We start from the raw sequence: 25,664 nt of genomic DNA, 5'->3' as shown, positions 1-25,664 counted from the left end.
AACAACTGTGTCCTTGTCTCCTTTCTTTCTGCTCTTGGGGATGGAGCGATCAATGGGCTCCGTGGAGCCGTCATAGAGGGCAGAGGAGCAAGAGTTCAGCAAGGGGGGACACACATTTTCCTGCTTCACTTGGACTAGTGCCAAGCCCTTCTGTTAAAAGTCAGGGGGTTTGTTGAAGTCCATTGCAAAGCTGCTGGTTGGCTCCAACTTGACAGCGACGTGGGAAGGCAGGGGTTGGGGGGGGGGCTTGTGTGAAGAAAGCCATTTTTGGGGCTCCAGGAAAGTGTCGAGGGGCTTGCACTCACTAAAAACAATGAAATCGCCCTCTTCTCTAGCAGAGGCCTCTGTGGGCGTGTCTGTGCCACGTAGCTCTCAAGGTCAAGGTTGGGGCATGTGCAGGTGCTGCTTGAGGATGTGATGGACACAGTTGCGCTTGGCCACAAAGATGGTGTCGCATTCCTTGCGCTCAAAGGGCTTGAGACCTTTGTGGCAGGCACCCAGGCCTCGGCTGCAGTGTGTACGCACGTGCATGCGCAGTGCGCGGTAGTGCTTTAGATCCTCACCGCACAGCCTGCGCACGTCTCTTGGGGGCAGAAGGCACTGACCAGCTCCGCCGCACTGATGCCCATATTCTGTTCTTTTCGATGTCCTTCCAGCTGGCCTTGAGGTGCTTCTCGCAGGGGTGCCGCTCACTGCTGCCTTTGACTGTGAATGGGTAGTGAGTGGCAGGCAGATCTCCATTGTTAATGTGAAGTTGACTTCCGAAATATCTAATCAGGTTTGTTTCATTCTCCTAGCGCATATTTTTTTTTAAAGATCAAGATAAATTATCAATTTTTTTTTTTTGCTATAGAAAGATGAGACACACTGTGCAGTAAATCTCTGAGAATTCTTTCCACACAATTATCAATGAGAACTTGACAAACACGGTGGAGCCCCTGAATGGATTAAGGAAGAAGTTACCTTTGGGTGATAGGAGCCCTGACTGTTCCCTCTGGTTAGAAGTAAAGCTAGGGTTAGGTCCCTTAACATCTATCTGTCCATCCTCAGATTTCCTTTGTGAAAGCAGAAGCCGGCTAGAAATGGCTGTCACAGAATGAAGATCCGGTTACCCATTGGACACTGACTGTGGCCCTGGGCTGGGGTATAAGATGATGGCCTTGTAAGATGATACCTCACACCGGAACCTAAGGAACCGTGATGTGGGGCTGCGAGACGGATGTCACACCGGAACCTGAGGAACAGTGACGTGGGGCTGAGAGAGACTTGCATCTAAAATTTTGTTTAAAAACATTGACTTCCATTAGACGTAGGAAATGAGGACGATTATAGTACAAGGTGTGGAGCCTTCTGGGTAAGAGGCCCAATATTTTTGACTTTTTAAAACAACGTTTAGACCTAACCAGCTGGTGAAGGGTTGAAAAACAACTTTTTTTTTTTTTTTTTTTTTTTTTTTTTGGTTTTTCGAGACAGGGTTTCTCTGTGGCTTTGGAGCCTGTCCTGGAACTAGCTCTGTAGACCAGGCTGGTCTCAAACTCACAGAGATCCGCCTGCCTCTGCCTCCCAAGTGCTTGGATTAAAGGCGTGCACTACCATCGCCCGGCAAAAAACAACTTCTTTTCACAACAGCTCAAGCTGACAAAAGACTCATTGAAAACCATTGCTGCGCAGATAAAATCTGAGCTCTCCTGGCAACACTGGCATCTGTGGCATTCTCGTTGGTAGCTGTGTTTCGAAGCCCTTGTTCTTGTCCAATAATATGAGATAAAGGTTGCATATTGGTCTTTTTCCCCCGGATTATTCCCTTTAGCTCCCATAGCACCTTACAGGGTATGGCTACCGCTACCGGTGTCTTACAGACCAAACAACAACAACTTCCAAAGTCAGCTGTAAGGGGTGAGGGAACCACCTGCTCAGCATTCCGATGCAACGGTCTGGCCAAGGGGCATGGAATGCTGGCATTCTAGAAAATATGACTTGAAACTAAAACAACATGACACTTAGGGGCCAGGGACATGGCTCAGTTGACAAACTGTTCTCCGAGTTCAGATTTCCCAGCCTGCAACCCCAGAGCTGGGAGAGCGGAGACAGCAGGCTCCCCAGAGTTGGGGTTAGTCAGTCTCGTCCAATTGGTGAACTCCAGGTTCAGCGAGAGAGCTCGGCCTCTCAAATAAGATGGAGAGCAATGGACAAAGCCCAAAGACACCCATTGCCAACCTCTGGCTTCTGCATGCCGGTGCGCACCTCACACCGGCAGCGCCTTATCTCCTGCTCGCGTAAGGGTCCGCCTTCCTTTATAGCAAGGGTTGGTGGGAGCACGGTGCCCGGTCTATAAACGCTGTGGAACATTGCCTGCAGTTCCTCTCCCACCTGTCCCCGTGCCTCCTGCCCTCCCTCTACACTCCTAGAAGGCCCTTCTTGCCACCTTGCCATCTACCCTCCTCGAGAGACGCCCGTCTTTAAAGGAAACAAATCCAGAAAGTGCATGGATTCTTTCTTGTTTGTTTGGGGTCTTCAGGCTCCAGCTCCTCTTTGGAAATGGGTCTCCCAAGGCTGCGGTGACACCTCTCTGGGACCAGACTTGCTCTATCAATTCTTTATTAAGACCAGCTATTTTTTATTTATAATGCCTGCGGGTTCATTAAAAATGGCACTTTCTGTAGGGGATACCAGCAAAGCTTTTAGCCAGTTTTTTAAAATCAGGTTGTTAGAGTGGATATGAATATTTTAACAGCGAGGAAGAACGGAGCTTCCGACGAACTTAATCAGTTCTGGAATCTAAGTGACAGCCTTAACGGGGGTGCCGAGGAATTCAGTACAATCCGTCCTGATAGTGGAGTAAAGAATACAATTTAATGGACCAGGGAGCTTTCTAGAAGGGCCACAGGGGATTCTTTGGGCTCCAGGACCCTCTTTTCCAGCATAGCCCCAGGCAGCGTCCAGATCCAGTTTCCAGGAAGCCAGGAGAGTGTATTTGCAGAATCTCTTTTTTAACATTTATGGAATTCTTTTCCCCAGCTGCCGTGCTTGTTAAATTATGTACAAAACCATGGATAAACCAGCTCACAGCTGCCCATCACCAGAGTGTTTGTACCTTCAATCTTGATTTAACAATTGTAGAGTTTTTCAATGTAGTTTAAACAATGTCCACTTGGAGGCGCTTTATGATTGAAGTTAAAATCTCTCTCTCTCTCTCTCTCTCTCTCTCTCTCTCTCTCTCTCTCTCTCTCTCTCTCTCTCTCTCTGTAATTTCTCCCTCTAGTTTCTGAAGTTGTTCTTGCCTTTTAAAAAAAGCTTCTTCCCTCCCAGCTGAAATAGTTTATAGATGAAAATAAATAGGAGTAGCTCTGACTTCCTGCTGTTCCTTGCCCGAGTGTTTGCCACACCGACGCAGACTGCAATGCATAGTTAAATAAATGTACATCCCAAAGCACCAGGAAAAGAGACCCTCCCTTGAAGTTTTACTAATATGGCCAATGGCAAAAAAAAAAAAGGATAAAAATCATAAAACCAGATGTCTGAGCAGGAAATTGGAGCATAGTGTTTCCCAGGGTGCCCCGCGTGTAACCCCCCATCCCCCTTTCTCTCTGAAATAGGTGGGCACAGAGGTCTGATGAAGGGCAGTCCACTGCTGCCTGGGCACACGTCCAGATTCCAGATGGTCTTCGGGGTCTACCCACATCTGGACAGTTTTGACATCAAAGGAAGCGAGTTTGGGTTCCTAATTGCTGGAGAACATGGCCACACTATGGATGCTTTATTAACCTATTCTACTATAGAATAAGAGGGAATCAATTATGATCCCAAGATCATATACAAGAGCTACTGTTGGTGCCTACCTGCCCTCAGAGAGGGAGAGAGCAACTGTCCGTGCCCACCCGCTGAGAGAGAGAGAGAGAGAGAGAGAGAGAGAGAGAGAGAGAGAGAGAGAGAGAGAGAGAGNGAGAGAGAGAGAGAGAGAGAGAGAGAGAGAGAGAGAGAGAGAGAGAGAGAGAGAGAGAGGGAGAGACCCTAGGGGAGTAATCACAGAGGAAGGTAGCCCGGCTGTTGTGTACAGCCCGACCTCATCTTGTTTTCTTGAGTTGTGACTGGCAGGGATTTCTTGCTTTTCTCTTCACATGACTCCTCTTTTGTCCTTCACGTAGGGTAATGTCGGTTTTTAAAACTTCTGATTACCCAGGAGTAAGGCAACATGGCCCAGACTTGCCACTGCACGTGAGCATTGGGATGATACCTAATTACCACGCACGCCATACTCTGGCTCTGTGCTGAGCACTTCCGACACCTTGTCCCTTCTACTCTTCTGGAAGTCCCTACTGGGCAGGTTAGATTGGCCTCATGAAGAAATGAGAACATGAGGAAGTTGACATTTGTTCTTCGGTGCCACAGCATTGTGCAACACTAGGGGGCGCCTTTGACACTGCGTGTTGTGTGATCACATTGTGGCTTTGACCAGGGTGACACTGAAGGAGGTGGCAGAGCTGAGGGTTTTTTAATACTGCAAAGCGTGAGTACTTTCCGTGGCTCGATGTAGTCCTGGGCTTCCTTCTTTCGTCTCTACTCTGATGTTTCCCTGTCCATCCCCTGTTCTGTCCCTCATTCCCCACCCTCCAAACTTGCCCACTCATTTCAAGGAAGGTATTAACTATTCTAGAGACGATCTTGAAATATACCTGGAGGCACTTTAACCTAGAATGCTTGCTCTTGCTTTGTAAGTTCATTCGCACTGTGAGATTTAAGAGTGGGGTGCTTGTAACATAAAAAAATACATTTCTGCAAGCATGCAGCCACAATCCGGATTTCATACCTTACCATATTTGCTTCAAATTCCTTTCATCCTCTTAAATCTTTTATTTATTGTGTGTGTGTGCTTGCATGTGTGTGCGCATACATGTGCATACCTGTGTGTGCATATGTGTTTGTGCATGTGTGCCTGTGTGTAGTCAGGAGGAGGGAGGATGCAGAGGTCAGAGGACGCTCATAGGAGTCAGTCATCTCCTTCCAGCAGGTACGTTCCATCTCTGAACTCGGGTCGCCGGGCTCGGCAGCGAGTGCTCTTTCCTGGCCAGCCATCTTGCCAGCTCTCCTCTTCTCCTTTATAAAGAAAGAGAACAGAATCAACGCCCTGCATCTCCCTCCTTTCTTCAGCCTGAAGATGATGCATTTTGCACAGGTTCCCACGCCTTTGTGTGCTTGTCTGCGCTTACTGTATCTGCTCTCTATATGTTAGGATTTCCTCTTGGGGCTCGCAGGTTGGCCTTTGCTGTTGGCCCGCTGCTGCAGCGTGTCTTTCTCCTTCCACAGGATGCTTTTCGAGACTTTCACATGTTGACACATGTAAACAGGTCCTACCATGAAGTCATAGAAGCCTGGAGGGACACACATTGTTGGGGGCAGGGGTGGTTGGGTGGGAAGGACCTCATGACCCTTTTGGCCAAGGGAAAGAGAATATGGTTTTAAAGATAGGAGCGAGGCACACAATCAGAATGCGGATGAGTGTGTGTGTGTGTGTGTGTGTGTGTGTATGCTCACGCACGCAAGCGTGCACGTGTGTATCTGTGTGTGTGCAACACTTGCGTTTGTGTACATGCTCCCTCTGCAGAGGGAGGGAAGGGCAGAGGGAGCAGCGTGTGCAGAGGCCTGGTGACTGGAGAGGATGCTGCGTGTTGTGGGCACTATGAGAGGTACATACACTCAGAAGGTGGAATTTTAGGAGTGGGATGATTAGAAACGAGGCCGGGAACAGCGCCGGGCACTTGGCTATCATGATTATTTGTTGAATCAATGAACGAATAAAAGCTTTCAGTGTTAGAGAGGCAGTCATGAGGCAAGCCTTTAATTAGCTGGAATGCTCAAGGCATTGTTGCTTGTAATTAGCAGGGCTCCCCAAACCTCTGGTTCCAGGCGTGGTCCCTGAGCGTTTGAGGGGACACGTGAGTCGCACTTCATCTCAGCCCAGCTCAACACTCCACTCCGTTCAGTCTTTCAGAAGGGAGGCGCTTTCACGGCTTCTAGGCAAACACGGGACCATCAGAGGTCATTCCCGAAGACCGGACAGTTGATGGGGCTGGGGCAGAAGAGCGAGTCGGATGAATTTGAGTCTAAGACACATGTTGTAACGTAGCTGTTCTTAGGTGGGGTTTGCTTTCAGGAAAATTCTCTTTTGAATTAATTTTCGCATTCTTCCAGTTCAGTCGCCTCATGTTTTTTTTTTTACCAAACAGATCTGTGTTTGCGCTGGAGATCAGGGCATTTGGCTCCTTAAGCTGCCCCAGCAGTTGCTAGTGTGTGTGCTGTTCAGTGGAGGTTGAGACGGGAGAAGTGAATGCCTGACAAACAGAATAACTAGTGGTACCTTAATTTTTACAGTGTGTGTGAGTGTGTGTGTGTGTGTGCGCGCGCGCGCATGCACATGTGTGTATGATGTGTTACTGTGTCTGCTTGAAAAGTCATAGTCATGAGGCTGCGGACAAAGTCTGCCTTAATCATGTCCAAGGCTAGCTCCACAAATGCTGGCTCTTCCAGGCTAGCTCACTCCCCGGCTAACCTAAGTCTTACAACCCATAGCTAATATCTCACAGCAGTTCAAACACGCAGTCTCAAGCAGCTTTAATAGTAGCCGTTCTTCATGTGTAAAATACCCATCCCGGCACTTGCTGGTGCAGCCAGGCCTCTGGGAATCCTCGAGGTTCTTTTCCTTTCCCAAACGCTGGCATCTGTGGCCCTGCTGGGGCGGGGAGAAGGCAGAAATGGGGATCCTACTGCAGCAGTGGGGGTAGTTTCCTTTATCCCAGTCTAGCAACTACTGTGGGCTTGGGGACGGAGGAGAGGATGTTCATGGACGAACTGACAATCCAGTCTTTGGATCAATCAGGGAGAGTTGCCGGGGGGCGGGGGAGCGCAGAGATGTATTTTACCATCTTGGATTCAGATTTATAAAGTGTTTTTCTATGGAAACCCTGTTGCAAATGATATTTATATTTCAGAGTCACCCACAAAATTGTATTTGGCTAAGATTATAATGACGGGAGAAACAGACGACAAGTCTGTGAAGGGCTGTGTTTGTCAGTGTCTTTCCACTCTGTGGGCCTCTGCCCACCAGACAAGAAAGACTAACAGTGTGGGCCCATCCTGGCTGACGCTGGGTTAGGCTTCATGGTCCTCGGTTTGCTTCTGTAACCACGATATCGCCACCCCTCTGTCTGTTCGTCCTTACTGCTCCATCCGGAATTGACTACTTCCGGTTCTCTGGCCATAGGGAGTTCAGCTTCGTGAAGAAAGGAAGACACTAGTTGTGAGAACGGCCTGCTCATAACAGGTTCACTTAGGAAGAATAAGACTGCCTGCCCCACCCCCAAGTAATCTAGAATCATTCAGGGGCCCTTGGGTGGTTCTCCTGGGATGTGTATATTCAAAAATCATTTCAGAAGTTTATGACCTGCGCAGTACTGGAAAGCTCGGAACTGGGTCATCTGGCTTCCCGGACCCCACTCTGTCTGCAGCTGATGGCTGCCTGCTGTGCAGACCGTGTCGTTTTTCTAACACAAGGCTGCAAGCAGATCCAGACATGGGAGGGGACTTCCAACAAGAGAAGCTTGCTCTCTGCACACTCTTTCTTATCTTTAAAAAAAAAAAAATGTGTCTCGTTTCCATTAATGTAGCTGTCTCCACAATTCCCTTCACCCAGGGCTTCAGCCTTCCTTCCGGTCTTAATGAAGCGCGCAGGTGTGATGCATTGGTGCACGAGCGCTTTCTTTTCGGAAAAATGTGCTCTAAAGTTAAATGATCCACTTACAGGAACAACCGCAGCCCCGGAATCCGTGGGATGGGAACCGTAGCGCTGTGTGCAGTTCTGTTTTGGTGACGCTGACGAGTGGTCCTCCGCCCTCGGGGAATGTTGGGTCCTCGTTAGCAGTAAGAACAGTAGTTTCTAGGTCATGAAGGGAATGGGTGGTGAGGGAGAAGATGGAACATGACAGAGAGAGAGAGAGAGAGAGAGAGAGAGAGAGAGAGAGAGAGAGAGAGAGAGAGAGAGAGAGAGAGAGAGCGTTGCTGGTGGCTTTCTGTTGTAAGTCACATAGATGGTGATATTGAGTGTGAACTCCACAGCTTGTCTCAGAAGTGGAGGTTTTAAAATGTTTTTCCTTCAAAATGACCTCATTACCATGCAATCATTTGAATAAATTAAATTGGCCAACAAAACAAAACAAAAGAAACCACTTCCTGGCTAAGGGAAGTAAACCAAGCAACAATAAAAGGTACAAGGAATGACGACCGCTAAGTCACTTGACCTCAGGGTGTCTCTTCACAGTATTACTGTAATAATGGTGGATTACTATCTTCAGGTACTATTTTGGTATGCATTTTCAGTCCTTTATATAAGCGGTTTCTAAAGACAACTCAAAGCCCCCATTGCTCCCGTGTGCCTCCAGGGACCCTCCCAAGATTTCCGTAGGACCCCAGGAACACGTGCAGATTTGCTCACTGCGCGGACAGGCTGCGTGACTGCACCCGCGTGCTGGGCTAAGCATTGTGGCATTCAATCTGGGACCCGTGAGGTAAAATGAGGGGGTATGTACGCCTCTTTCAAACTTGAGGCTGCACAAGACAGCCCCTCACCTTCTGTTAGAAACCGTCAGAAGTGTGGCTGTGAGGCCTTGCTCATTTAGAGGATCTGAGGGGTGGGCCCCTTTCTTTCTCGCCCTCCTCGCCCTCTGACTGGCTGCTGTAGTTTGCGTGGAGTAATTGAGCAAGTGAAATACCAAACGTATGAAGGGTGGCATTATCAAAGGGAATGAACGAACGCTTACCTAGCAGAACTATGAGACATGGAAAAATAGGGAGACAAGTTAATGATCTAGAAATTGTATAGCCTTGCTGGCTTAGAATCGCAGCAAATGGAACACACGGCACTGGGTCATTTTTTGCATTGATATGAAAAGAAAATGAGTTGATTTTACAAATAAATGGAGTTTGTGTTTCTATTTGTTATTCATGACTGTAATGTTTACTTCTCCTGGAATAGAAATATGTCACCTAAATATTAAATATAGGGAAAGATTTTTTTCTGCTATTAATGAAGAATTTTTCTTTGCATGCTGGGCCTTCATGTACTTTAACACATATGTTCTGCGTGTCCTTTAATTTGCTGTGACTTTATCTGATGAGGCAGCGAATAGAGATTTCAGAAGGAGGAGAGGAGGAGGAAGAGGAGGAAGAATCGGTGAAGGGCAAACACGAGAAGATTATTTGCTGGAGGAGGGTTAGAATTTTGGATCAAGGCCTTGCATCAAATGCACGTTATTTCCCGTAGCTTTATGGTACATGCATGGTATTTCCAATTCCCTGTTTTCAGATTTAGAGTAATGCAGAATTTTTTTAAACTTGCTATTAGAAATATACTCTGATTATTGATCATGGTGGGCACTTCTTTTCTTTTCTGTTGTCTCCCCATGGTCTCTTCTGATGGTCTGCCTAGTCCTTATAGGCACCCCACCCCCACTCTCAGTTCATGTGACCCAAAGCTGGCCTTTCCGAGTTCCCAGTCATTGAGTGAGCAGCGGGCTTGTGTCTGAGGTTAAGACCGTCCATGTAGATGATAAGACTTTTGAGACAGAGGATCCTTAAGATCATGGAGTTACTAAGCCAGAGGATGAGCGGTGAGGCTGCTGAAGGCCATCTTGCTGCCATGGGCTGGTGGCCTACATCTGAAGTTAGGGTGTGGGGATCTAGCTCAGGGGCAAAGCGCTTACTAGCAAGTACAAGACCCTGACTTCACTTCTGAGCACCGGAAAACAGAACAGACCAACACAAAACACTGCAGGCCGCTCAGAGAAAAAGTGGATGAGGAAGCCGGGCTGTGGTGATGCACGCCTTTAATCCTAGCACTTGGGAGGCAGAGGCAGGCAGATCTCTGTGGGTTTGAGGCCAGCATGGTCTACAAGAGCTAGTTCCAGGACAGGCTCCAAAAGCTACAGAAAATCCCCTATCTCCAAATACCAAAAAAAAAAAAAAAAGAAAAAAAAGAAAAAAGAAAAGAAAGAAAGAAAGAAAGAAAGAAAGAAAGAAAGAAAGAAAGAAAGAAAGAAAGAAAATTGGACCAGGAACGCAGCGAGGTTCCTGACAACACGGCCTGAATGTCCGCACCCAAAGTCAGATTCAATCTATCAATCTTGCTCTCTCCTTCAAGTTATTCCAGCTCGTTTCTTCTTCCTATGGTTGAAAGAGTCCTTAGCTAATATGAGCACCCTCATTTTTTTCCCAGAAAGCATTTTTTCAGCGCGCAGATCATTCATAATAACTGCTTCAAAGGCTTTCATGCAAAATCTTAGCTAAAGTACCTAAAATGGGGGAAGCGTCATGCCTAAGCAGAAAAGGCAGGTGTTCATGTCAAGTTAGACTTGAAAGGATACCCTGACTCAGTCTCCCACCCAGTAAAGGGCTATTCCCCCCACCCCATGTGCCAATGATCACTCTAGAAACAAATCACTTCATTTCCTCAAGGATGTCAAGCTACTACATCCTTGTCTGGCTTTCAGAATAGACTTGGAGTTCCAGCATCATCCTCCACAATGCCTGGGAGCTCACCGCTTCCTAAACTCCCAAGTCTCAGAAGCGTTGCATTTCGTGGCGTTGAAACGTGGTTGAGTTGTGCCTTGGACTTGGTCCTAATTGTGCTCAGAGTCATGCAGACCAGAGCATGTCCCGCTATAAGATGATGTTTCTGAGACCACAGGGTCTCCCCCTCTTCTCTGCTCTGAGGGGAACAACCTGGCTCCTCTTCTCACCCTTCACAGAGTGGGGGTATCTGGATGGCTGGTGGTGGCTCTCACCTCAAGTGCTTTCTTAGAAAATTCCCCTTTTAGCTGTAGCGAGAACTGAGTTCCTTTGCTCTCCCTAAATAATTTAACTGAATTACAATTTAGGGCTTTCATTGCCCACATTTCTGCTTTGGGAGGAGATAAATTCTTGCTGTGAACCAGTACTGTCGTTTCTTTCTCTTATATCTTTTTTGATGGCCAAACGCTGTATTAGGAGTTCGTATCTGCATCCCACCGTGTTATTTAGCTCATGTGTTTTGTGCCTCGTTAGCATCTTCATTGTACAGAAGGATAAAAGAGAGAAGGATAAAAAAAAAAAATCAGTCACCTTTGCCTGGGCTCCTGAAAGAGCCCATTGACTAAATAAGAATATCCATTTTATCAGGTAAAAATGGCACCAGGTGATGATAAGAAAGATGAAAAGATTGGCAGAAGCATCCATAAAGTGTGGAGCGAGGCAGAACTGCTGTTAAAACTCTGTAAAACCCAAGCAGGTCTAGATTTACTTCCACCTTCTCCAGGTCTGGCTGCCGCTCTCCATGGTGCCTCCTTCTCGTGCACTGTCTGCCTTCCAGACAGAAGGCAGGAAGGACAACCTGCTGTTTACCCAGCCAGAGGCCCCTGGGAGTCTCTTCTGGGAGTTTACCCAGCACGTATACAACATTGGATGGGACCAGCCACGAGGAATTCTGGGCTGTGACGTTTTGTTCTGGATACCAGTGTAACCAGCCAGAACTGAAAATTTTATGAAAGAGGGGAACGGGGAGAAACCACCAACCACGTCTGTGGAAAGTATCACTGGAATATTTTCTTCCTGGCCCCAGAAAAAGAATAATCGTAAGACCTCCTGCTTAGTTTGGACATCGTCTGTCCTTGTTTTTAGATGAACTTTAGGCTCTGTTATGCTTTCATGCCAGAGTTGAAATGCAGTCCCGGTCCTTCCTGTCTCCCTCTTGGCTGCTGACAGTCGGGGTTCATCTGATAGATTTTGCAGGAACAAAGAGGAGAGCTACTGCAACCCAGGACATTTGTGAATTCAACTGAACCTTCTTATTAATCAACAGGAATAAGTTCCGGTCTTTCCCTCCTTAACAGCAGCTGTGATGATAATTAAACTTCGTATAATTTTTATATGGACAGTCCCTGCGTAGTGGAGTTCTGATATGCACAAATTTTAGTTAAATAAAGCAGACCTCTACAAAACATTTTAAATTTCAGTTACCATGAGTCTCATCCCTGAACGTGCCACTACTAGCTCTTCAGGCTGCAACCGGCCGTGTAACTATAAAATGCATATTGTATTCAGTGACTGAATGGGTCACTTCCTCCACAGGCCTTGGAAATGGTCACCATGCCTCTGTTACTCAGGAGATAAACAGAACAGAATGTGCCCCTCCTTCTTTCCCAGTGATAGATTCAAGTGGTGCTTTATATGTGGAAAATTGAATAAGGTAAGTATGTGGGCGGAGGGAGGAGAAGGAGGAAGAGGGGGAGAGGAAAAGAAATTACAAAAAGAAAATGAAAATCACGCTTTTCTCCTAACTTAAAAAACAACAACAAAAAAAAAAAAAGAAAAGGGAAAATGCTCAAAATGAAGTAATAATTGAACATAAATGGAGTTCTAGAATACTTGGAGAAGTTTCCTCCAATCTGAAACATTCCACCCTGCAGGGAACTTCCTTAAGCCTCAGGAGATAAACAATACTCAGAATGATTAGGAAGTAAATGCTCATAAGTCTCAGGAAGGAACCAAAACTTAAAATTCATAAGACCCTACCATCACCACCGCACCCCCAGCAGTAGCCGCACAAGCACTAACAACTGCGGCAGAGAAGAGACTCCCCAATGAACTGAGATGCCCGAAAGTCCTGTAGGGAGCCCCAGGGAGCTGGGTGGGGTTTTTAATGGTCCATCTGCCTTTGAATCACCCATGCTCCTCCTGTAAGTAACCCCAATAAACTCTCTGAGTCACTAAGCTAGACTTTGGCAAAATTTTCACTTTGATTTGGTGAACATATGTTTGTTCTTGAATCCCCAGGAAAAATCACACAACCTAGAAGAAATCACAGGCCATGGGAATATTGACACTACTGCCTTTTGGGAGCCCTATGGTCAGGTCATAAGAGCATAGTCAAGGCAAATTTATTGGTACCAGTGAAGAAACTGGTGGTAATGAAAGAAAAAGACTATTCTAACTGAAAACAACTTTGGCAAAATTCTTCACAACAAGGAATTTTTGGAGCTATCTCATGACTTTGAAAGGGATAGGACACAAACGTAGGTCTCTGACAACCTGCCAAGGCACGGAAGAAAGGTGTCACGCAGCATGGTGTCTTGCTCCACGGTGTAAGTTATGAGGACAAGAAGGCAGTCAATCTCCTCAATCTCCAAGCTAGATAAAAGCTTACAACTGACTCAGGTGTTCTCTCCACAATGCTTATAACATAAAATGAGCAAGCAGTTCTAAGTTTTTGTTTTTCTATATATTTAAGATCAAGAAAAATTTAAAGTTTTGACCCTTCTTTTAAAAGTCAATGAATAATTACGGTATTTACCATTAATTCTTAATAGTTTTACACTTTCTACTTAGATGTCCATTTTTGCAGCCTTAAACACAGTAGAAAGTGAAGATTATGATGATTTAAAATTCAAAGTAATTTTGTAACTTGGAGCAGATAGCATTACTTTCATTATGATTTGGTAAACGAAACTCCCAGCAATTATTTATGTTCAAAATATACAGCTAAAAACCTAGTAGGGTTTGAATCAAGGTGGTTTTAGTGTGAATTCTTTACTCCTTATAACCTGTTACCTCGATACCAACACATTTCCCAATTAGTGCCAGAGAGATGTAAGATATACATGAGGAGAATGTCCTAAATGCTGAGTTCTCAGAGGTCTGCTGCGTCTTATGTCATATGCCGAGGACGGGCAGAGTTTTTATGTAGCACGCAGCAAAAACCCAGTCCAACATGGCAGATTGCTATGGAACGATTTCCCGTGAATAGTTTTTCTTTGAATTCACTGTTTCTGGGGATCCGAGAGTTCCTGAATCCTGCTTCCTATTTTCCTACCTCTTGATGAACCTGGGTTGGCTTTACCTTGTCACTAACCCATATAATGCAGTAGAAGGGAGCTGGCCCATTTTACACTCTTCCTCTCGGTGAATGTTTTTCCACTTGGGTGAATTGGGGTTCTCCACGTCATTGTGTTTTGGATTCTTAAGGAACAAACTGCTCACTTCAGTAGGAAAGGGGATCCACTGGACAGATTTTTTTTTTTTTTTTTTTTAAGATCTGAGGCGAAGCTGAAGAACAGAAGGCCTCCAGCAGGAAGTACTCAACAGTCTTAGCTGGTACCAACCCAGACAGGGTGATTCTCAGACTGTCTCCTGTTCTTAGGCTATGTGGCTAGAGGTGTTCTGGGGGGAGTGGGTCTATCATGAGATTCACGAGATGAGACCTAGGCAGAAGAAACCTCCAGGTTCCCATAAAAATTTGGGGCACTTACTTCCACCAGCAGATCACACACAGATTTGCTTCCAGAAGAAGGCAAAGTGCTGTAAAGGGGAGGACAGTGACTGCTGATGTCTCCGGAATAGCAGCTGCGCACCAGAGGAGCTTCTCTTCTCTGATGAAGATTTTAACACACACTGCACGCCACACAAATACACACACACAAATGTACGTACACATCATACCACATATATAACACACAAACACATACCACACCATACCACATATACGAACAATGCAAACACACACACACACACACACACCACATACACATCACCAAATTTCATAGTAAATAAACTGTGAGAAATCAATGGAGCTTTGTAGTTACAGATGAGCCATCTAATTCAATATATGACAGACCTGGCATCTTTGTCTCAGGGAAGGATGAAAGTTAAGAGGACTTCAGGACTAAGACCTTCCTTTATAGATGAGATGAACCGGAAAAGGGTGAGTTGAAGTCAGGACAAAACCAATGGTAGAACATGGAGCTTCATTAGGAAAACAATCCCATCATGTTAGCTGGATCTGGACGGGATGAGAAGATGGATGTAGTGTGTTGGAAACATGTGTTCTTTCCTTTGGGGGTATCCTGTCATATGCTGGTATGAAGGTTCATTGAGGTACCTCCCCAACTATGTACATTGACCTCCACATCTTCTCTTCAGGTCTCTGGTAGAGCATCTCTTTTCTGGCCCTGAATGCATTCAAGGGTATGTGCCAGACACTGAAAAAATGGGGGTAACTCTCTCAAGTCTAGGGCAATACTCTATCGGTACTCAAACTCTCTTAGAACATCAACATAGCACCATGGCGATCTATTTTCCCTTTCCTGAGTTTTAAGGGTAACTGCATGGAGTGGTCTTTTCACCTTGTCAGCACTGCCAGGTCCTGCTCTCCCAGTCTCCTGCTAGACGGTTACCTAGATCAGACCCTATCCAGAGTGGTCATGGCACCTGAGAGGAAGTAGCCCGTTATAAATGCTGACATTCTGTAGGAGCATGGCCAGATCCCAGAGAAAACACCTTGTTATTAATGAAGATCCATTAGAAGAGATCAAAACAAGGGAACAATGGGAAAGAACGCATTACATTAAAACAACCAGGTAGGGCGTGAGAGATGGCTCTGTGGGTAGGAGCACTTGCAGAGGACCCAGTCTCGGTTTCCAGCACCCACATGAGGTGGCTCATGACCTGGAATTTGAGTTCCAAGGGGACTTGAGTCCCTCCTCTACCTCCAAGGTCACATGCATTAACACCTTCCACATGCATATAATTGTTGTCTGAGGTTTTCTGTCCTTCCCGGTTCCCATAGTCATTAGGTCCCAAAGAAAATCACACAGGAGGTCTATATTAATGATAAACTGATTGACCCATTAGCTCAGGCTTCTTATTAACTCATATAACTTATATTAACCCATTATTCTTATCTACGTTAGCCACATGGCTCAGTACCTTTTTCAGCAGAGCAGGTCATATCCTGCTTCTTTGGTGTCTGGACAGAACTGGGGAGGAATGGGCTTCCTCCTTCCCAGAATTCTCCTGTTCTCATTGCTCTGCCTCTACTTCCTGTCTGGTTTTCCTGCCTATACTTCCTGCCTGGCTAGTGGCCAATCAGCGTTTATTTAAAACATAATTGACAAAATACAGAATTGTCCAGCACCATATAATTAAAAAATAAATCTTTATAAGACAACAGAGTCAGTAGGAAGTACTACAGTGTACCAGATGTAGCTGTGTTTTAATGCTACAAGCAAGTTTTCCAAGGAGTACCAGGAAAACAGCAATGTGGGCATCTCTCGCCTAGTTCTGATCTCTTTAGCGACTCAGTACTATGGGATTGGCTGCTGCTCTATGGATCTTCTGGTTTTTACTCCTCACATCCCAGGGTTTTCTGTTCTAGTAGTAAATTATGTTTTCCATTCTTAAAGACACGTTGGCAAGTAAATAATTTCCCTCTTTCCAGTCTTTTTACACATTACTAGGTATTTTAAAAATTGCTAATAACCTACTTTTTTGTTCATTATGTATCCCTTATTTTAAACTGTGGGTAAACGTTAAAAATCCAGGGAGGGGACCTAGAGTGGGTAATATAAGGTGACTAGAAAGGAAGCGGAAGTGTGCAAAAGGACACGAGGTACACAAAAGAGGAGGAAGATCTGGGGGAAGGGTCATGAAGGAGAGACAACAAGAGGTTGTAGGATTGGGGGAGGAAAACAGAGAAAGACACTTGGTTCAAATAGGTCACAGTGGGGGCTGGAGAGATGGCTCGGTGTTTAAGATAACTGGCTGCTCTTCCAGAGGTCCTAAGTTCAATTCCCAGCACCCACATGGTGGCTAACAACCATCTGTAATGAGATCTGTTATCTTCTTCTGTCGTGGAGACCATTGTATACATAATAAATAAATAATTTAAAAAGTCATGGTGGTATATAACACAGGATTTAAAAAATAAAAACATTTTAAAAAGTGATCTGTGTATTGAAGTCCAACTTTTCTCACTGTAAGGCTTGCTGTATGTAGGCTGTTTTAATAATGTTAAATAAAAGCGGGATTCATGACTTAAAAGGGTCCATCCCGGGAAATACGGGAATCACAGCTGTCAACAGGGACTGCTTTGTGGAGGTTTTTTTTTTTTTCCCTGTGTTTTTTGAAAGACATGGGTTTTGATGTCCCTGCCATGGTTTTGCCTCCTTTAGCAATAATAGCCAGGGTTGCCGTTATTTAGATAGTAGAGACTGCAGAATGGATGTTGGCTTCAAGGTAAAGGTTTTGGCAGATCCGGCACCATCTCACTGGTTACAAAGCCCTCCTGGAAGGCGCGCAATTATTCAGCTTGCACAGCACAATTAAGTAAACAATTCATCTGGCTCTCTATTGATCCTCCTGTGCAGAGGGACGGAGTGGCTTGGGAGATTGCGAGTGGGAGCCGGAGCCTTTTCCCTGGATGTAGGTGGTTTGGAGCGGTTTGTTAGGGTAGTGACCGCAGAGTGCCTCCATCTGACGGCTGGGCAGTGACCCGTGGGAAACAGACCCGGATTTGGAGGCCCATGGAGAGGCAGTTACATCTCCGCATCCAGGATCCCAGCTGGCAGAAATATGTGAGGATTATACTGATCTGATTCCATTCAGTTGGCTCTTCAGTGAAAGTCATATCCTCTTCTTAGCAAAGGGAGCTCCCGTGTGTCGCTTCACGGGCTCCGAGGGAAGGCCTGTTGCACGTTACCTCTTTAGCACACCTAGTTTACCTACTAGGACTTACTGGTTTTAGATATCGTTAGATTAGTGTTCTCTCCATTTTCACTCCCAATTGTGACTGCCATTGCTACTGTATCTGTTCAGGGCAAATGGCTTGAGGAAATCTGGAACTTGATAATGGGATTCTCTCTTCTGTTGGTAGAAAATCATGGTGCAGACTGTTGTCTTAGGTGGGATGAAGTTTCTTGTAAATAAAGCAACTGTGCTTATAGATTGAAAAGCCATTCAGGGGACGGGAGAGATGATGGTTCTGTGGCCTGCTCTTCTAGAGGACCTGGTTTCAGTTCCCAGCTCCCACATAGTGGCTCACAACCATTTGTAACTCCAGTTCCAAAGAATCTAATGCCCTCATCTAGCCTCCACTGGCATTACGCATATGTGTGGTGTACAGACATACATGTAGGCAAAATACCCATATGTAAAAGTTAAAAATAAATAAATCTTTTAAAAAGAGTGTTTTCCAGGCTGTGGTATTTCTTGACCTGAGTATGGGATACTATGCTGACTGACCCCTTGGTCTCCTTCAAACACTTGTTTTTTTAAATCCTAAAACAGGATTTAACAATCATTTCTTTATGTTCTCTCTCTCACACGCACCCACTCATGCATGCACACATGCACACGAATTTGCTATTTTTTTCTAGTTAGAAAAAGTAATCTGGACACAAACTTCAGATAAATACTTTTCCAAAATTTATTAAAGATGTATGTGTGATTATACACACACACACACACACATATTCCTAGGCTATCATAGTGAGCAGTGAACTTATAATATTTCAATATGTTGCCACCTACTAGGAATTCTTTGAAGATTCAACACTGTTGCAATTTGGGCACATAAAGAAATCTTATTAAAATGGCTAATAGAGTCTGGAAGACAGCTTATTGGATGTACAGCTTGCTGTGTGCAGTGAGGAATATAATCTACATCCTAGTACCAAGTTGTGCACAGGTGTGGTGGTCACACAGGTGTAGCAATGCACAGGTGTGCTGGTTGCACAGTTGTGGCATTGCACAGGTGTGGTGGTTGCCTTTTATCCCGGAGCTTGGGAAACAAAGACAGAGAATTCCTGGAGCAAGCTAATTTTCTAGTCTATGTCTCGGTAAATAAAATGGCGAGGGATTGAATAAGACAACTGACATTAAACACACAGACATACCACACACATACATGTGGCAGTGTGAAAGAAAATAGCCCCTAAAGAGAGTGGCATTATTAGGAGGTGTGGTCTTCTTGGAGGAAGTGTGTCACTGTTGAGGCAGGCTTTGAGGTCTCATATATGCTCAAGATAGCACCTCGTGTCTCAGACCACTTCCTGTTGCCTACACAAGATGTAGAACTCTCAGCTACCTCTCCAGTACCGTGTCTGCCTGCACACTGCCATGTTCCACCATAAAGATAATGAATTGAACCTCTGAACTGCAAGCAAGCCCCCACAATTTAATGTTTTCCTTTATAAAACTTTCTCTGGTCATGGTGTCTCTTCACAGCGATAGAAACCCTAACTAAGACACAGGTGCAATGGATAATAAGTTCCTCTTTAGAACTCGAGAGGCCATAGCAGGCCCAGGGTTTGGGGAGTCTAGGCTCTTCTGTGCACCAGCCCATATATCTCTGATATTTAGTTTAGGTCTAAGTGTTTTCCTGAGGATTGGACATTGTGATAACTAATACCTGAAATACCCCTTGAAGGCTTGTAGACCGAGGGTTCAGCCCTCAGGATGGCACTATTAGGAGGCAGCAGAAAATTCCAAGGTGAGGCCTAGTGGAAGATTTAGAGCACTTGGGACATGGCTTTCAAGGGAACGGGGAGATGGCATTGCTTTCTTTTGGTTTTTGCTTCCCAAATGAGGCAAGCAGATTTGCCTACCCATATGCCATACTGCAGCATCTCATCGCAGGCCCAAGGGTAATATGGGAGCCACTGACTAGGTTCTCCAGAATGGATCCCAAACAACCCTGCCTCTGTCATGTTGACTACGGTAGGTGTAGGACCTACCAACATACGTGCCTCTTGTACGGACACCACCAGGGTCTGAGGTCTCTGAATTCTGATTTGCTGCTGGTGAGTAATGTTTTTTTTTCAGATGGCTGCTACCTCTGATTTTTATAAGGGCTTGGGGGTCCTCACCTTTCCATGGCAAGTACTTTATCTACCGAGCCAACTCCCCAGCCTGGCACTACTGTTTCTGCTCTTCCCTTTGCACTGCAAGTGTGCTACTGGGGAGGTGAGCAACCAATTAGCTAATCAGTGGGGGGTGGGGGGGGCGGGGAGAGGGGAGGCTTATGTGGCTCCAGCTGTGGTGCATCTGCCTGTGTTTGTAGAGGATGAAAGAGGTGGTTGCTCTCTAGGGAAGTCCACGATTGGCTGATGGTGAGCAATGCCCCCAGAGTATCACCTCAGGTCGATGTGGGCCCACAGTAGAGTCCAGGGGTTGGTGTGGGCTGTGAAGGTAGGACGGGAAGAAGTGTTGGCTGGTGAACTAAACGGCTATATGGTGGCTTTTTAGTAGTGAGGGGGTTTCTGTAAAAGCAATATTCACCTACTTGGAGTTAGACATGATGCTTTTTTTTTTTATTCTAGGGATGGTCATAGTGAGCTGGAGAGATGGCTCTGTGGGTAAAACTGCTTTGTGTCAAAGTTGACCACTGAGTTCATGGAATCATACAGTGGAAAAAGAACCAATTCTTGTGTGTCCTCTGACCACCATACACACACACACACACACACACACACACACATTCAATATGATCATGGGCTTTTCTTTTCTTAGGGATTCCCATGGCAGCAGAATATTATGCTAAAAAATATTTCTAGAATCCCTTTGCTTTCTCTGTAGAAAGCTCAATTGCACCGGAGAAGGACAATTGTGGCATGGTAGACTTGACTTTTCCTCTTTCCCTTTCCCTCTTCTGTCACGTCTGCTAGTTCCTTGTCTGTGGGCAGAGTTCCTGCATGTAAGTCCAGAGGTGATGTGGAAAGGTGGAGATGGTGACTGCCTCCCTTTACCTGAAACAATGAAATGCCAAGGGCATCCTTGTGCTCTCACTCGGTTAGGGTTCATTACCTAAACTGCAAGGTGTCACTTACATAGCAAACTGAGCACAAGAGTTAAACTGGATCTTTCTGTTGACAAGAACATTTCCCATCCCCTCAGAAACTCGCCAGTGGGTTGCAGGAACCCAGTGGGATATTTCCTCAGCTCTTTTGGATCAGGGCTATGCTGAGTCTCTTTGCAAACTATTTTAGAAGAGTCTTGTCGGGGATTATAGACTGATTCGCCGATTTACAGGGACGCTGATTTGACTTTTATCTCCTGATATCGGCAATAAATGTTTTTATTTCACTTAGTGGAAGAAGCCTGTGTCAGCTTAATCTCTGTGGCACCCAGCTTTTGGGCAGTCATGTATTTTACAGCGAGGGGTGCAGCAAGTGTTTTGGAAGGTATTACCCAAATTGAGCTAGTCATTTGGATATGAGAATGTGAGATCAAGTCAGAGGAGTAACTAGTCTTTCCTAATGTCACATTCGCAAGGGCCCAGCCCAGGCCCCAGCATATGGGACTCGGGAGATGGCTCGGCAGGTAAAGGTGCATGGCTTTCAATCTCTAAGGCTTGAGTTCAGTCTCCAGGACCCGCACAGTAGAAGGACAGAACAGATTTCCCAAAGCTGCCCTCTAATCGCAAGTTAACCGTGGCACGCCTCTGGGGGTGGGGGTGGGGGGGTGCATGTTGGCAGCTATCTTAAAGCAATCAAAATTAATCCTGCCTTTAAAATAGACATACAGCTTCAACTAGCACAGGCTTCCCATAATTTTAGGAAAAACTGGGTAGTTTTCAAGCCAGATTGTTTTTTTCGGTATGAATATGTGTGAAGTTGGCCTTCTGACATATGCAAATGTATTTATAAAGCTTGGAGATAGAAGTCTGTATGAAAGTCTGGTCTTCCTGGGGGCCGGAATATAGTCGAGCATGTTCCTGTGAGATGAGGCCCAATTTGAAAGACATATTTTACATAGATTTCCTTCTGAATTTGTGTCAAAATGGCTTGGTAAAGGGGAGTTAAAGGTAAATGTTGGTAGATTGAGGAGCAGGCAGCCTCTGGTACTGAAATGTCATTTGAAATGGGAGCATTCGGGCTAAAATATGATGTTTTACATTTCTCTTTTCACCTATTACCTCTTTCTGAATTCATAGTCTGTACATTTTTTTTTTATGTTGAAAAGGAGCTGGGATTGGATTTCTAGCATGCGGTGGAGAGGCTTGCTCAATGAGATCTGTAGACTTAGGAGATGGAAGTATTTACGTTTTAATACAGATTTCATTGTTATTTACAGCTTAGTCATGTGGCGCCACTATGAACTAAATAATGGGATTGTTTAAACTGAATTAGAGCTTATTTTGAGTCTAAGTTTGTTTATTTATGGCAAAATAATTTGAGATTAAAATTCCCTTTCCTTGTGGCCCTCCCCACCCCATCTCCCCTTGTCTTTCCCTCCATCTCTATCAGGCGCTCTTGAAAGAATTCAAACAAAAATTTACCCTTCAGTGTGCGCTAGATGGCCACGAATCTTTTCCCAGGGGTTGGAGGAAGGAGGGGAAGCAGTAAAATCGCTGTCGGTGCACACCATCTCTCTGCCCACTCACTCGCATCTGTGCCTCTTGGCAGACCTGCCTTTGAACAGGAACTCTTGCCTTGGTTTTGCTTTTACCAAGCTGTTTAATTCCAGCTGACCAGCTTTTCTGAGTCACACCGTTCTTATGTGTCCAGGTGGCAGGAGATGATCAGCAAGACCTTTCCTTGGTCCTCTCTATACGCTACAGTTTCCCGGGCCTCTCTGGGAACTTTTTACCAGAGTTCATTTCCTACACAACTTATTACTAGTGGACAGTTGCGTCTGTGTCTGACAGAATGGGGGCCAAAAGTAGATACTAGGCTATGAAGGGTTTTTCTCTAGGAAATTGAGAAGCTGCTTTCACAGTGCCGGAGAGGTCACACTGAAGTCTGCTGCTTTCCAGGGTCTTCACGTAGACACACAGAAGTTGTGTGTGTCTGTCTCTTCGCTTTCTCCCTTCTAGTTCTCCACTCTGTTCTTGCAGGCCCAGGCAGCCTCACCTTCATTTACTCACTCAGTCATTCTTGTGTCCCTGGACAGTGACTTGACCAAGCAGGCCATCGTCATCCATAAGTCAAGTTCCCTACCTGCTGGCATGTGCTCTCCACTTTCTGCAGGATAGCAGAGTTATCTCTTGATTACTGCTCCCACTTTACCCTGTGTTCCAGTTGTAGCCTCCTTCAGATCCCTCTGGCATGCCAAACTGTCCCTTTTACCAGGAAGCACTGGGCTCTCTCTCTGGAACAAGTCTTCTCTGGCTTTCACTTGCATAGGACTTTCTCTTTCTGCATACCTCACCTTCCTGTCACCTTTCCAGAGAGATCACGTGGACCAAGCAATTCTCCCCCTCTTTCTTTCTCCCTCGATGAGTTTCTATTTCTTTGGCACCCACTTAAGGTTGTCAAGTATGAAGATAACCCTTTGTAAGATTCAGTTGTGCCAGGATGGAGCCCCCTTCGTTATAAGTGAGCTTCACTCAGCTCAGTAATCCTCGTGGCCTGAGTCACAACTAGGTTAAACTGCTCTACAGTTAATTGACACAGTGGTTGGGAGAAGCATTTCACCAGTTGAAGATAGACTAGATAACTCTAGATTTTCTATGTTTCTGTTTGATACATGTCCTGTTAGTAGAAATGCCTCCCCCCCCCCCCGTTTCTCTTCTTCTTTTTTTCTCAGAGAAATTAAAATTTAGCTGAGGAGTTCATACTGGTTAGTTTGTGTCAACGTGATCCAAGCTAGGGTCATCTGGGAAGAGAGAGCCTCAACTGAGAAAATGCCTTCCTAAGATGGTCCTGTAGGCGAGCCTGTAGAGCCATTTTCTTGATCAGTGGTTGATGCGGGAGGGTCCAAACCACTGTGGGTGGTGCTATCCTTAGGCCCGTTGCCCTAGGAGGGATAAGAAAGCTACCAGAGCCTAGGGAACAAGCCAGGAAGCAGCACACCTCCCTGGTCTCTGCTTTAGTTCCTGCCCCAGGGTCCTCCTTTGAATCCTTGCCTCAATGCCTTTCCTGATGGACTGTGAGCTATAAGATGAGATAAGCCCTTTTCTCCCAAGCTGCTTTTGGCCATGGTGTTTATCATAGAAACAGAAAACTAATACAGTGCTGACATATGCTGAGCATTGGGAGAGAGGTGTCTAATTTGTGCCTTTGTCTGTCATCAATGGTCCTGGTTGAGCTGTATTTGGGTTTGAATAGCCTTCCTCTCCCCAATTCTGACTTATTGAAATATAAGACAAAAGAAGAAGGCACGTGAAGACCAAAATAGCTCAACTCTCATTAGTAAAGCTGATATTAGACAATGCGTGCTACATCTGCAGGCAAGTGAATTTGCTCATCACGCTCCAACCTGCAAAAATGTTCCTAAAATAGTTCCCAACAGCAAATGCTGGAGTTGTTTTAATTAGAAAAGAACAATGGCTGTCTTAATCTTTATTCTCCATGTGTCTCCACTTGAGGCAGAGGAGCTTGGGCCTGGCCTTGTGAAATTCTCCAATACAATTTAGTTATCTATCTATCTAGTTATTATTATGATTATGATTATTATTATATAACTTTATTATATAAAGCTATTTATCGTGTGTGTGTGTATGTGTGTGTGGCCTCAGTCTATATGAATCCTGTAAATAATTGCATGAATGGAACCATTTGCTACACTGAATGTGTTCATTTAACTTTAAAACAGAAATACCAGGGAATGAGAATTATTTTGTAGCTTCATTTGATTTTCTCCTCCCTTTCTTCCTCCTCCACCCCTCCCTTTAGAAACAACATGTGCCACTGTGTGCTTTCTGAGGTAGGTGCCTTTCCAGATGAGCCTCCTGATGGTACCGCGTATAAAGCCCCTTTGCTTTGAGTGGAGGCCGGACTGGTGGCTTGCTGTCAGCAAACACTATATGGAGAAGGTGCTAGATCTTACTTTGAGATGACATGAAAACTACGGTGTCTGTCTTGGACTCCCTCCTCCTCTTTCTGTGTGACAGAATCCAACTGCAGCACTGTGACCTTCCCTGTCAAGAAACCCCCGTGGCAAAGACCTTAGGCCTCCAATGTAACAGCTCCAGAGAAACTTGAGTGACCTCAGAAGTGGAGTCTTCCAACTCAAGTCTTTAGATAAGTCTTTAACTCCTTCCTAAGTTTGTTTCACTTTCTTGAGAGACCTCCCAACTAAGCTCTCTGCACACTCCCCTTCTTGTGAAAACTGAGTTTTAAATTGCAAATTTTTAGGATATTTTGCATTTACAACGACAACTAGTTTTTATTTAAAGATGTAATAATACACCCGACCAGCACTTAATAGGACAAGAGATGGGGGAATGGAGAGGCGGCTCTCAGAACTGTCCTGCTGTGTCCTTTGCAATATTTAGAGGCTAAAACCCACCAGAACATTTGCTGGGCTGCGTAGGAATCACAATTTCATGTTGTCTTGAAGGAGAATGAGGTCTTTGAGGAAGGAGGCAGACAACTATGGAGGGGCAATTATTTTCCTTTCAATAGTATTTACTGTTAAGTACACATACCTGGATCAATTGTTGCTCCTTATAAGAGGAGCGGCATGTGAGGATCTCAATAATTGCAGGGCACATTATTAGAAAAAAAATATTGACACTGAAGCTTGTAGAAGATGACCCTACAGAAATGAGGCCCAGAACATCTGAAAAAGATGACTAAGCAAGTTCAGTGGTTTCAAAACGGTGAGGTCATCAAATTGACGGCCTGGGCTAGTTTCTACAACCTTCAGCCATTGCTGTGTGTTTTGAGTATTATAGCAGCATGTGAAGAGGCCAAGAGAACCTCATTGCCATTGTCGCTAGACCCGAGGATAAGACGATGCACCGAAGGAAGGGGAAACAGAGAGGGTGGGAGCATACGCTGGAGTCAATGGGCAGGATCTGAATTTAGTGTCCACCAGGCTAGTCTAGTGTAGTGCGGCACATTGCTTAACCCTCTGGTTCC

General features: G+C 45.3%; 1 long non-coding RNA gene across 2 annotated transcripts in view; it reads left to right on the top strand.

The window, feature by feature from the left end:
* The window catches only part of LOC126504698 (uncharacterized), a 65,418-nt gene that overhangs the window by 8,974 nt on the left and 30,780 nt on the right, over positions 1 to 25,664 (top strand). The window contains exon 3 of one of the 2 annotated variants that reach the window (XR_007592685.1): positions 1,051 to 3,865. The exons of the other annotated variant lie outside the window; for it this stretch is intronic. This is a non-coding gene — a long non-coding RNA (uncharacterized lncRNA). Of the gene's footprint in view, positions 1 to 1,050; positions 3,866 to 25,664 lie in introns of those variants that run through there. 2 annotated transcript variants of the gene reach the window in all.

The sequence above is a fragment of the Alexandromys fortis genome, unplaced genomic scaffold (assembly GCF_014885135.2).
Source record: "Alexandromys fortis isolate MF-2015 unplaced genomic scaffold, M_Fortis_MF-2015_v1.1 scaffold_12, whole genome shotgun sequence".
Classification (NCBI taxonomy): Eukaryota; Metazoa; Chordata; class Mammalia; order Rodentia; family Cricetidae; genus Alexandromys; species Alexandromys fortis.
The sequence above is the reverse complement of the archived record's forward strand: the minus strand, read 5'-3'. Positions and strand labels throughout refer to the sequence as shown.